The following is a 9,937-nucleotide window of genomic DNA, read 5'->3' as shown; positions in this document are numbered from 1 at the left end:
TAATCACTTTTTAAAGACTTAAATACATAAAAAAATATAAGTATATTCACAAAAGATAGCTATATTTGAATTCTCGTTCCGTTTCCTCAAGATTTCTATACGTATATCTAGGGTATATGTACCCGTATCATACCCAGCTTCTATACGTATTTACTATTGGTATATACACATCAAATCAACATCCTAATCAACATTATTACTGCCCTAGATATGAGGTAACTAGGATTTGTCAAGTAGTATGAATTATTAGTAAGAAAACAAAATTAGGAATCCTTTTCTTTCTTTATAAACTAAAAATGTTTTTATAAATGAACAACATTTCTTCACTCCATTTTCTCATACCTACACCCTCATTTCTCTCTCAAAATACTCCTAACTTCATACTTGATCATCTCCAAGCATTTTCCCCATCATTTAGCTTCAATTACAAGCCTTAAACACCATAAGAAAACTCTTTCAAGAACATATCAAAATAACCACCCATTTGAAGAAGTTTACTTCCAACCTTTTGATCTAACTCCACCACTCTTTGATTCCAAGATTATTTCTTATCTTTTGCAGTAACTTTGTCCAAGTAACTTGAGGTAGTAACCTTGTTCATAATCTTATTCAATTCATATTCATATAGCAATCTTATTTTGTGGTATAAAATTTTAACAACAAGAACATAGTTTGAATGATTTCAAACTTGTTCGCAAACTAAATAGATCCTTCTAACTTGACTTTTAAAATACTTCAAGACATGTAATATATCATAATGATATGCTAACCTAAAAGATATAACTTGGTTTTACAAAGAACATCTTAAAAACTGAATCTACGTCGTCAGAGTGCAACTGGGGGCTCTTTTGGGTTGGATAATTAAAAACCATCTTGAACTTTGAATTGGAAGTTCATGTTCTGGAAAAATGATATTTCTTATGAATATGTTAACACATAAAAAATTCATGGTTTAACTCAAAGTGTAAGTATTTTTAGAAAAATGATCATTAAATGTTGTTTTATGATGGAACATGATCACTTTCATAAGTTTCACCAAAGTTTGACCTATAAACTATGATTTCAAAGACAAACTAAGGTATTTTCAGTTCATATTCTTAAAATTTGACTCGATACAAGGAAGTGGCAAGTTGAACCAACAAAAACGGAGTTGTAATGAAGAAACTACGACTAAAACAAGATTGGGTATCCGAAGCTAGTTTAGCTACGAAAATATTTGGAGAAAAAGTAAATTAATCATATCTTTTCTAATTAATATGATATTTTATATATAATTACTTATGATTTAATTTTATATATTTCAGGACCACCCGTAAACAACACGAGAAGATTAATCATAAGACCTCATGATTGTACGCAACACGTCATTTGACAACACGGTACTTTATGTACGCAACACGTCATTTGACAACATGGTACCATGGGTCGAGATTAATTCTGATCAATACGAATACGATGGGGTCTTTATTTATTTTATTTAAGCAACTAATTGTGGACCACTAACATCGGACTGCTAACTACGGACTATGAAAATATTAAAAGTATTAAAAGTATATATATATGTAACGATTACTTAAAAAGAAAATATGTTGATATATTATATATATGGTTAGGTTCGTGATATCTATCGGAGACCAAGTCGAATTAAATACCTTCAAGGCAAAAGTGAGTTTCATTTGCTCCCTTTTTAATTGCTTTTGCAATATATATTTTTGGGCTGAGAATACATGCGCTACTTTTATAAATGTTTACGAAATAGACACAAGTACTTAAAAATATATTCTACGTTGAGTTGTACCACTGGCATATTTCCCTGTAGCTTGGTAACTACTATTTACTTGGGTATTGTAAACGCGAATCCTGTTGGTAGATCTATCGGGCTTGACAACCCCAACCGGACTGGACGACCAGTATTCAACGGTTGCACAGTACTTCGTTTCGGTGACTACACTTGGTACGGTGTAGTGAGATTTCATAATAAAGAGAATATGCGACGTGATTAAATGTTAAGTATGGTTACCAAGTGCTCAACCACTTAGAATGCTTTACATACACTTGCGAGTGTATTATGTTTATGATTATGAAATCTTGTGGTCTATTAACATATTGAAATGATTGTTATGATAAACCTATGAACTCACCAACCTTTTAGTTGACACTTTAAAGCATGTTTATTCTCAGGTACGAATTAAGTCTTCCGCTGTGCATTTGCTCAATATAAGGACATTACTTGGAGCCGATCATCGCAATGGGACCAAATGTTGATGACTTCATCCAGGTGGATTAGGACGGGTCCTTTCAGTTGGACTTCGACCGTGCCTACATGTCAAAAGTTTTGCTTATCATTTCTAGTCGAAAATCATCTGCTTATAATCCTTAGGAAATTACCTGCTTATCATTCATAAGTCTAGAAACGTTTTACTGCATTTACTGCATTGATAGTGTATAGACGAATTCTTATCTTAGCATATCTGTTATTGCAAACTTTGACTGATATCTTTTCAAAGATTATCCGTAATTTACGGGATTTTGGTGTTATATATACATATGTAAATTATGTATTGAAGAGTACCAAATCTAACTCCTATAATCTATTCCATACCAAAAATTCATTTTCCCCATTATACAAGATGGATTCCGCATCTAGTTCGAATTCTTCAGATTCCGACAGTTATGCCGATATGGATTTCCATTCGGGCTCCGAAAGCAGCGTCACCAGAATGGATCAACCAATTTCCCAACATCTATTCTGGATGAATTGGGGATGGGTTCGTAATATACTAAATCACTGGAGACAAGAAGAAGGTGATCCATTCCATCCACCAAATTGCCCTCTTGGCGATGAACCTGAAGCACTTACCGGCGAACCTATTCGAAACACCATTTTCTCTCTCATTTCTAGAGTATCTTGTCACGATTATATACTATCCCATATTACAAATCTTGTTCATTCGCTCGCTCCAACCGCCAATCATCCCGGTGTACTAGCAGAAGTTAACGAACTTCGCGCTCGCGTGATGGCTTTGGAGAACATGGTGCGAAGGTTGCAAACACCAGCAGCAGCACCAGCAGCATAATCAGCACCACCATCAATAACATCAACAATACCATCATCACCACTAACAAACAAAATCCGCATCACATGTCTCGACATCATAATCTATCCCACAAACATCAACATCATACGCACCATAGATACCAAGGAGTACCAACAATAATGAACGATGAAGTATTGATCCATAACTTCATTGATATTCTGCGAAGAATATGTGGTTTCAAAAAGTTTTAGAGATTTCTTATTCTAGCTCAAACCGAAAAGCAAATGAGATTAATATCATATTAACTCATTAAATTCATGATTTCATCTGAAGAAAATATATATGTATATATGTTTTCATAAAGATTGTAATTAAAAGTTCTTTTGTACAAAATATTAATTGTGAAATTTTTTTTTAACGGGTAGGTAACACCTGAGGAATAATTAGATTTCATCTTAATAAGTTACATTGTACATTCGTCAAAGCTGATTCAACAGTCATTTACTATCCTACTTACAACCACCGATATACGTATCCGTTCACCGCAGAATAACCATTTTCATTCAATTTCATATTTGGATTTTGACTTCCCAGAATCCAACAAGTGGCATATGAAGAAAACATATGACAAAATAAAATCTGTTAGAAACAAACAAATTAACTATGAAAAATTTTGTTCAGAATCCACGCTAACTGTTCCAGCTAACTGTTCCTAGCTAACTGATTACATTTTATTTATCGCAGTTTATTTATGGCAATTTAATTATCGCACTTTTATTTATCGTCATTTAATTTTTGTAATTATTTTACGCACTTTAAATATCGGGACACGTATACAATGTTTTGACATATCATATCGATGCATCTATATATATTATTTGGAATCACCATAGACACTCTATATGCAGTAATGATCGAGTTCTCTATATAGGGTTGAGGTTGATTCTACAATAATATATATAGTTTGAGTTGTGATCGAGTCTGAGACGTATACGGGTTACGACACGTATTAATTAATTCGTATATTATATATTAAACTATATATGAATTATTGGACTGATACTGTGGACTATCGACTGTGGACTAATGACATTGGACAATTAAAATGAATTAAAATATTGATTATAACATATAAAACTAAACATTTCTTCAAGATTGCCACTTGATTTCATTTTAAACCTCATTGTATCTCGACGATTACAATCAGCGTTCAAATCTATCATGATTCTTAAAAACACCTCAATCGAGAGGATAAACCAACCGAACTTCATCTACGGAAGAAAATATTGATGCATATAGTTATGCACCTGAAAAACCCTCGGAAACTGAGTAAACGTTTGACACATATCTGTTCTAGTTCCTTTGACATTGTTATTACCGAAGATCGTTTTGCAATCCCTTTCCAAAGTAGCTAATTTTGTCACAGCTCCAGCAAGTCAACTCTAACTTTTCATCCGAAACAACTTTATTATAACCGCGATATATATGCGTACTCTTTATTGTTACTGGGGAACCTTTTATATTCCACAATATTACCATCAGCGATTAATCATTCTAAAAACACAATTCTCCTGAAACTACCTCGGTTTGATAACCGATGACCCAGATCAGTTAACTTTGAAAATGCTGACGAAGCAGCATGTTGTAGATGATCTTAATGGACAAAAGTTTGATGATAAAGAAAGGAGTGTTAGGAACGCTCGATAGAAAATTTAGTACCGAAAAGCGGATTATTATGAAGAAAGCCGTGGACAAATCACAAAGAATAAGTTTGCCTTCAAAGAATCCAAATGATTCTGTGCCTGCTGAAATCGTTAGCAAACATCTTATTTCTCATTCTAAACCTTCACAGACAAATCTTCTTCATCATCCATTGATATTAGAAATTCTAAGATATTCTCGTATGTTCTATTATAAATATCCTCCATATTTCTGGTGATATTTTCACAACTATTCTTGTCTGAGATCATTTATCTCTCCGTAATATCTGCAACATAAAAGAAACTGTGTTAGTTTCTAAATTCTGAAACCTTCGAGTTTAAAATATGAATGTTTTGAAGTAGTGTTGGGAACTGAAGCATGGATTAGTATAATATAATGACACTTGATCAACGTCATTATATTACAGTAAGTCATGCTGAGTTTGTAATGAAGCATGATGATTCACAGTACCGTCATCATGTGCCATTTACACGACTCTTACATTCTATCTAATCTCTAAACATATCAAGAGAATATTTTTCTGGATGACTCGGTCTTCTCTAGGGTATTATGGTAATTTAACAAATCAAAAATCACTCTATTACCATTTTCTTCTTAGAGCATTAGCTATGTTCATGCTGAATTTCATATCTACGAATTTCGAACCATTACTCGCTTGACTCGAAGTCGGGAAGAGAAAACGAAAGCATGAAGCTCCGAAAAATAATGAAGAATATAAACTCCGATAATAACCCCGAAATTACAAACTGTGTATATCGATGCAGATAGCAATATAGAGACACGGGAGAATTAGAAACACTATAAACACAAGCGTATAGTAGAAGTAAATAGATTCTTCTGGTGGTAGATGAAAAAGAAGAATGACAGATATAAAAGTTAGGAGTATATCAAGAATCAGGACTGGATGGAGCATATTGATGAATGCTTTAAAGTAAGAATCAAGGGAGAAAGAATAGAAGGTTTGAGTCGTGGAAAATAAGGAAACGAAGGGGTGAATTTATAATGAAATATCTGACAGAGCAATCGAAACAGATTATTGCATATAATCAAAGAAGATCCTGATTTCTTTAATCACCAAAGAACCAAATCTTATTACGTAAGATTCTCTTTAAATCCCTTAAATCCCGGAAATCAATCATAACTACGTCATCGGTTAAGACGAATATATTTTACTCATCTCACTCTTTTACGATAGTCTCATTTATATTCTTCGCATAATCGAATCGTTTTATCTACATTACTCAATGATGATAAAACTCCATTATCACCTTATATTTGTCATGAAAACCTTCTTATTGTTATCCATAACAACCTCTATCAAATTTCGGGGACGAAATTTCTTTAACGGGTAGGTACTGTAATGACCTGGAATTTTCCGACCAAATTATACTTATGAGATTAATATTTACATAAATTAAACCATACCAACATGATAAGAAATCCAAATTGTTGAGACTTGTGTTTTTGAAAAGAGTTTTACACAACGTTTGACCTTCCAATATGACCGATGATATCACGAACTATATAACATACGATAATTATACGTTTGTGAATATATATGTATTTATATATATTTAACATGATCTAAGGATGGTTTAACATCTCATTGTGTACTAATGACAATGAGTTATAAGTATATTTTGAAACTACTAACTTAAGTTTTCAAAACGATAACTATACGTAACATTCTTTGATATATATACTTATAATCTATAATGCTTATACGTGTATCGTATATATAATGTATTTAATCACTTTTTAAAGACTTAAATACATAAAACAATATAAGTATATTCACAAAAGATAGCTATATTTGAATTCTCGTTCCGTTTCCTCAAGATTTCTATACGTATATCTAGGGTATATGTACCCGTATCATACCCAGCTTCTATACGTATTTACTATTGGTATATACACATCAAATCAACATCCTAATCAACATTATTACTGCCCTAGATATGAGGTAACTAGGATTTGTCAAGTAGTATGAATTATTAGTAAGAAAACAAAATTAGGAATCCTTTTCTTTCTTTATAAACTAAAAACGTTTTTATAAATGAACAACATTTCTTCACTCCATTTTCTCATACCTACACCCTCATTTCTCTCTCAAAATACTCCTAACTTCATACTTGATCATCTCCAAGCATTTTCCCCATCATTTAGCTTCAATTACAAGCCTTAAACACCATAAGAAAACTCTTTCAAGAACATATCAAAATAACCACCCATTTGAAGAAGTTTACTTCCAACCTTTTGATCTAACTCCACCACTCTTTGATTCCAAGATTATTTCTTATCTTTTGTAGTAACTTTGTCCAAGTAACTTGAGGTAGTAACCTTGTTCATAATCTTATTCAATTCATATTCATATAGCAATCTTATTTTGTGGTATAAAATTTTAACAACAAGAACATAGTTTGAATGATTTCAAACTTGTTCGCAAACTAAATAGATCCTTCTAACTTGACTTTTAAAATACTTCAAGACATGTAATATATCATAATGATATGCTAACCTAAAAGATATAACTTGGTTTTACAAAGAACATCTTAAAAACTGAATCTACGTCGTCAGAGTGCAACTGGGGGCTCTTTTGGGTTGGATAATTAAAAACCATCTTGAACTTTGAATTGGAAGTTCATGTTCTGGAAAAATGATATTTCTTATGAATATGTTAACACATAAAAAATTCATGGTTTAACTCAAAGTGTAAGTATTTTTAGAAAAATGATCATTAAATGTTGTTTTATGATGGAAAATGATCACTTTCATAAGTTTCACCAAAGTTTGACCTATAACCTATGATTTCAAAGACAAACTAAGGTATTTTCAGTTCATATTCTTAAAATTTAACTCGATCCAAGGAAGTGGCAAGTTGAACCAACAAAAACGGAGTTGTAATGAAGAAACTACGACTAAAACAAGATTGGGTATCCGAAGCTAGTTTAGCTACGAAAATATTTGGAGAAAAAGTAAATTAATCATATCTTTTCTAATTAATATGATATTTTATATATAATTACTTATGATTTAATTTTATATATTTTAGGACCACCCGTAAACAACACGAGAAGATTAATCATAAGACCTCATGATTGTACGCAACACGTCATTTGGCAACACGGTACTTTATGTACGCAACACGTCATTTGACAACATGGTACCATGGGTCGAGATTAATTCTGATCAATACGAATACGATGGGGTCTTTATTTATTTTATTTAAGCAACTAATTGTGGACCACTAACATCGGACTGCTAACTACGGACTAAGAAAATATTAAAAGTATTAAAAGTATATATATATGTAACGATTACTTAAAAAGAAAATATGTTGATATATTATATATATGGTTAGGTTCGTGATATCTATCGGAGACCAAGTCGAATTAAATACCTTCAAGGCAAAAGCGAGTTTCATTTGCTCCCTTTTTAATTGCTTTTGCAATATATATTTTTGGGCTGAGAATACATGCGCTACTTTTATAAATGTTTACGAAATAGACACAAGTACTTAAAAATATATTCTACGTTGAGTTGTACCACTGGCATATTTCCCTGTAGCTTGGTAACTACTATTTACATGGGTATTGTAAACGCGAATCCTGTTGGTAGATCTATCGGGCTTGACAACCCCAACCGGACTGGACGACCAGTATTCAACGGTTGCACAGTACTTCGTTTCGGTGACTACACTTGGTACGGTGTAGTGAGATTCAATAATAAAGGGAATATGCGACGTGATTAAATGTTAAGTATGGTTACCAAGTGCTCAACCACTTAGAATGCTTTACATACACTTGCGAGTGTATTATGTTTATGATTATGAAATCTTGTGGTCTATTAACATATTGAAATGATTGTTATGATAAACCTATGAACTCACCAACCTTTTGGTTGACACTTTAAAGCATGTTTATTCTCAGGTACGAATTAAGTCTTCCGCTGTGCATTTGCTCAATATAAGGACATTACTTGGAGCCGATCATCGCAATGGGACCAAATGTTGATGACTTCGTCCAGGTGGATTAGGACGGGTCCTTTCACCATTAGTTTGTTGTTTTGTTAGATATTTCTTGCTAGATGTTAAATGATGGTTCCTACATGTGTTAGGTGACTCACAAAGGCTGCTAAGAGCTGATCATTGAAGTGTATATACCAATAGTAAATACATTTAGAAGCTGTGTATTGTACGAGTACAAATACGAGTGCATACGAGTAGAATTGTTGATGAAAATGAATGAGGATGTAATCGTAAGCATTTTTGTTAAGTAGAAGTACTTTGATAAGTGTCTTGAAGTCTTTCAAAAGTGTATGAATACATATTAAAACACTACATGTATACACATTTTAACTGAGTCGTTAAGTCATCGTTAGTCGTTACATGTAAATGTTGTTTTGAAACCTTTAAGTTAACGATCTTGTTAAATGTTATTAATCTATTGATTATTATATCTAATGAGATATTAAATCATTACATTATCATGATATTATGATGTATTAATATATCTTAATATGATATATATACATTTAAATGTTGTTACAACGATAATCGTTACATGTATAGTTCATTGTTAATATACTTAATGAGATACATACTTATCATAATATCATGTTAACTATATATATATATATATATATATATATATATATATATATATATATATATATATATATATATATATATATATATATATATATATATATATATATATGTCATCATATAGTATTTACAAGTTTTAACGTTCGTGAATCGCCGGTCAACTTGGGTGGTTAATTGTCTATATGAAATCTATTTCAATTAATCAAGTCTTAATAAGTTTGATTGCTTAAAATGTTGGAAACAGTTAATCATGTAAATATCAATTTCATTTAATATAAATAAACATGGAAAAGTTCGGGTCACTATAATACGAAGCTATGGTAACGGAGGAACATATTACCAATGGACAAAGACTCATCCTGAAGTAACAAGATTACAAAGGCTGAAGGAGATAAGTAAGCGGGTTGACCAACTCGCTTTTACTAGCCTCCAAATGACAAAAGAGGAATGCTTTAGGCTAGGTTTCTTCAACTGTAGGTGTCATAGTCGGCCAAAGGGAAAGTTCCCTTTGTCTTATCAGAGATTGCCTTGGAGACTGATCCCCACCTAGAGAACTAGCAAAGAAGCTGTA

Source organism: Rutidosis leptorrhynchoides, chromosome 11, assembly GCF_046630445.1.
Source record: "Rutidosis leptorrhynchoides isolate AG116_Rl617_1_P2 chromosome 11, CSIRO_AGI_Rlap_v1, whole genome shotgun sequence".
NCBI classification, from domain to species: Eukaryota; Viridiplantae; Streptophyta; class Magnoliopsida; order Asterales; family Asteraceae; genus Rutidosis; species Rutidosis leptorrhynchoides.
This window is presented reverse-complemented; position numbering follows the sequence as displayed.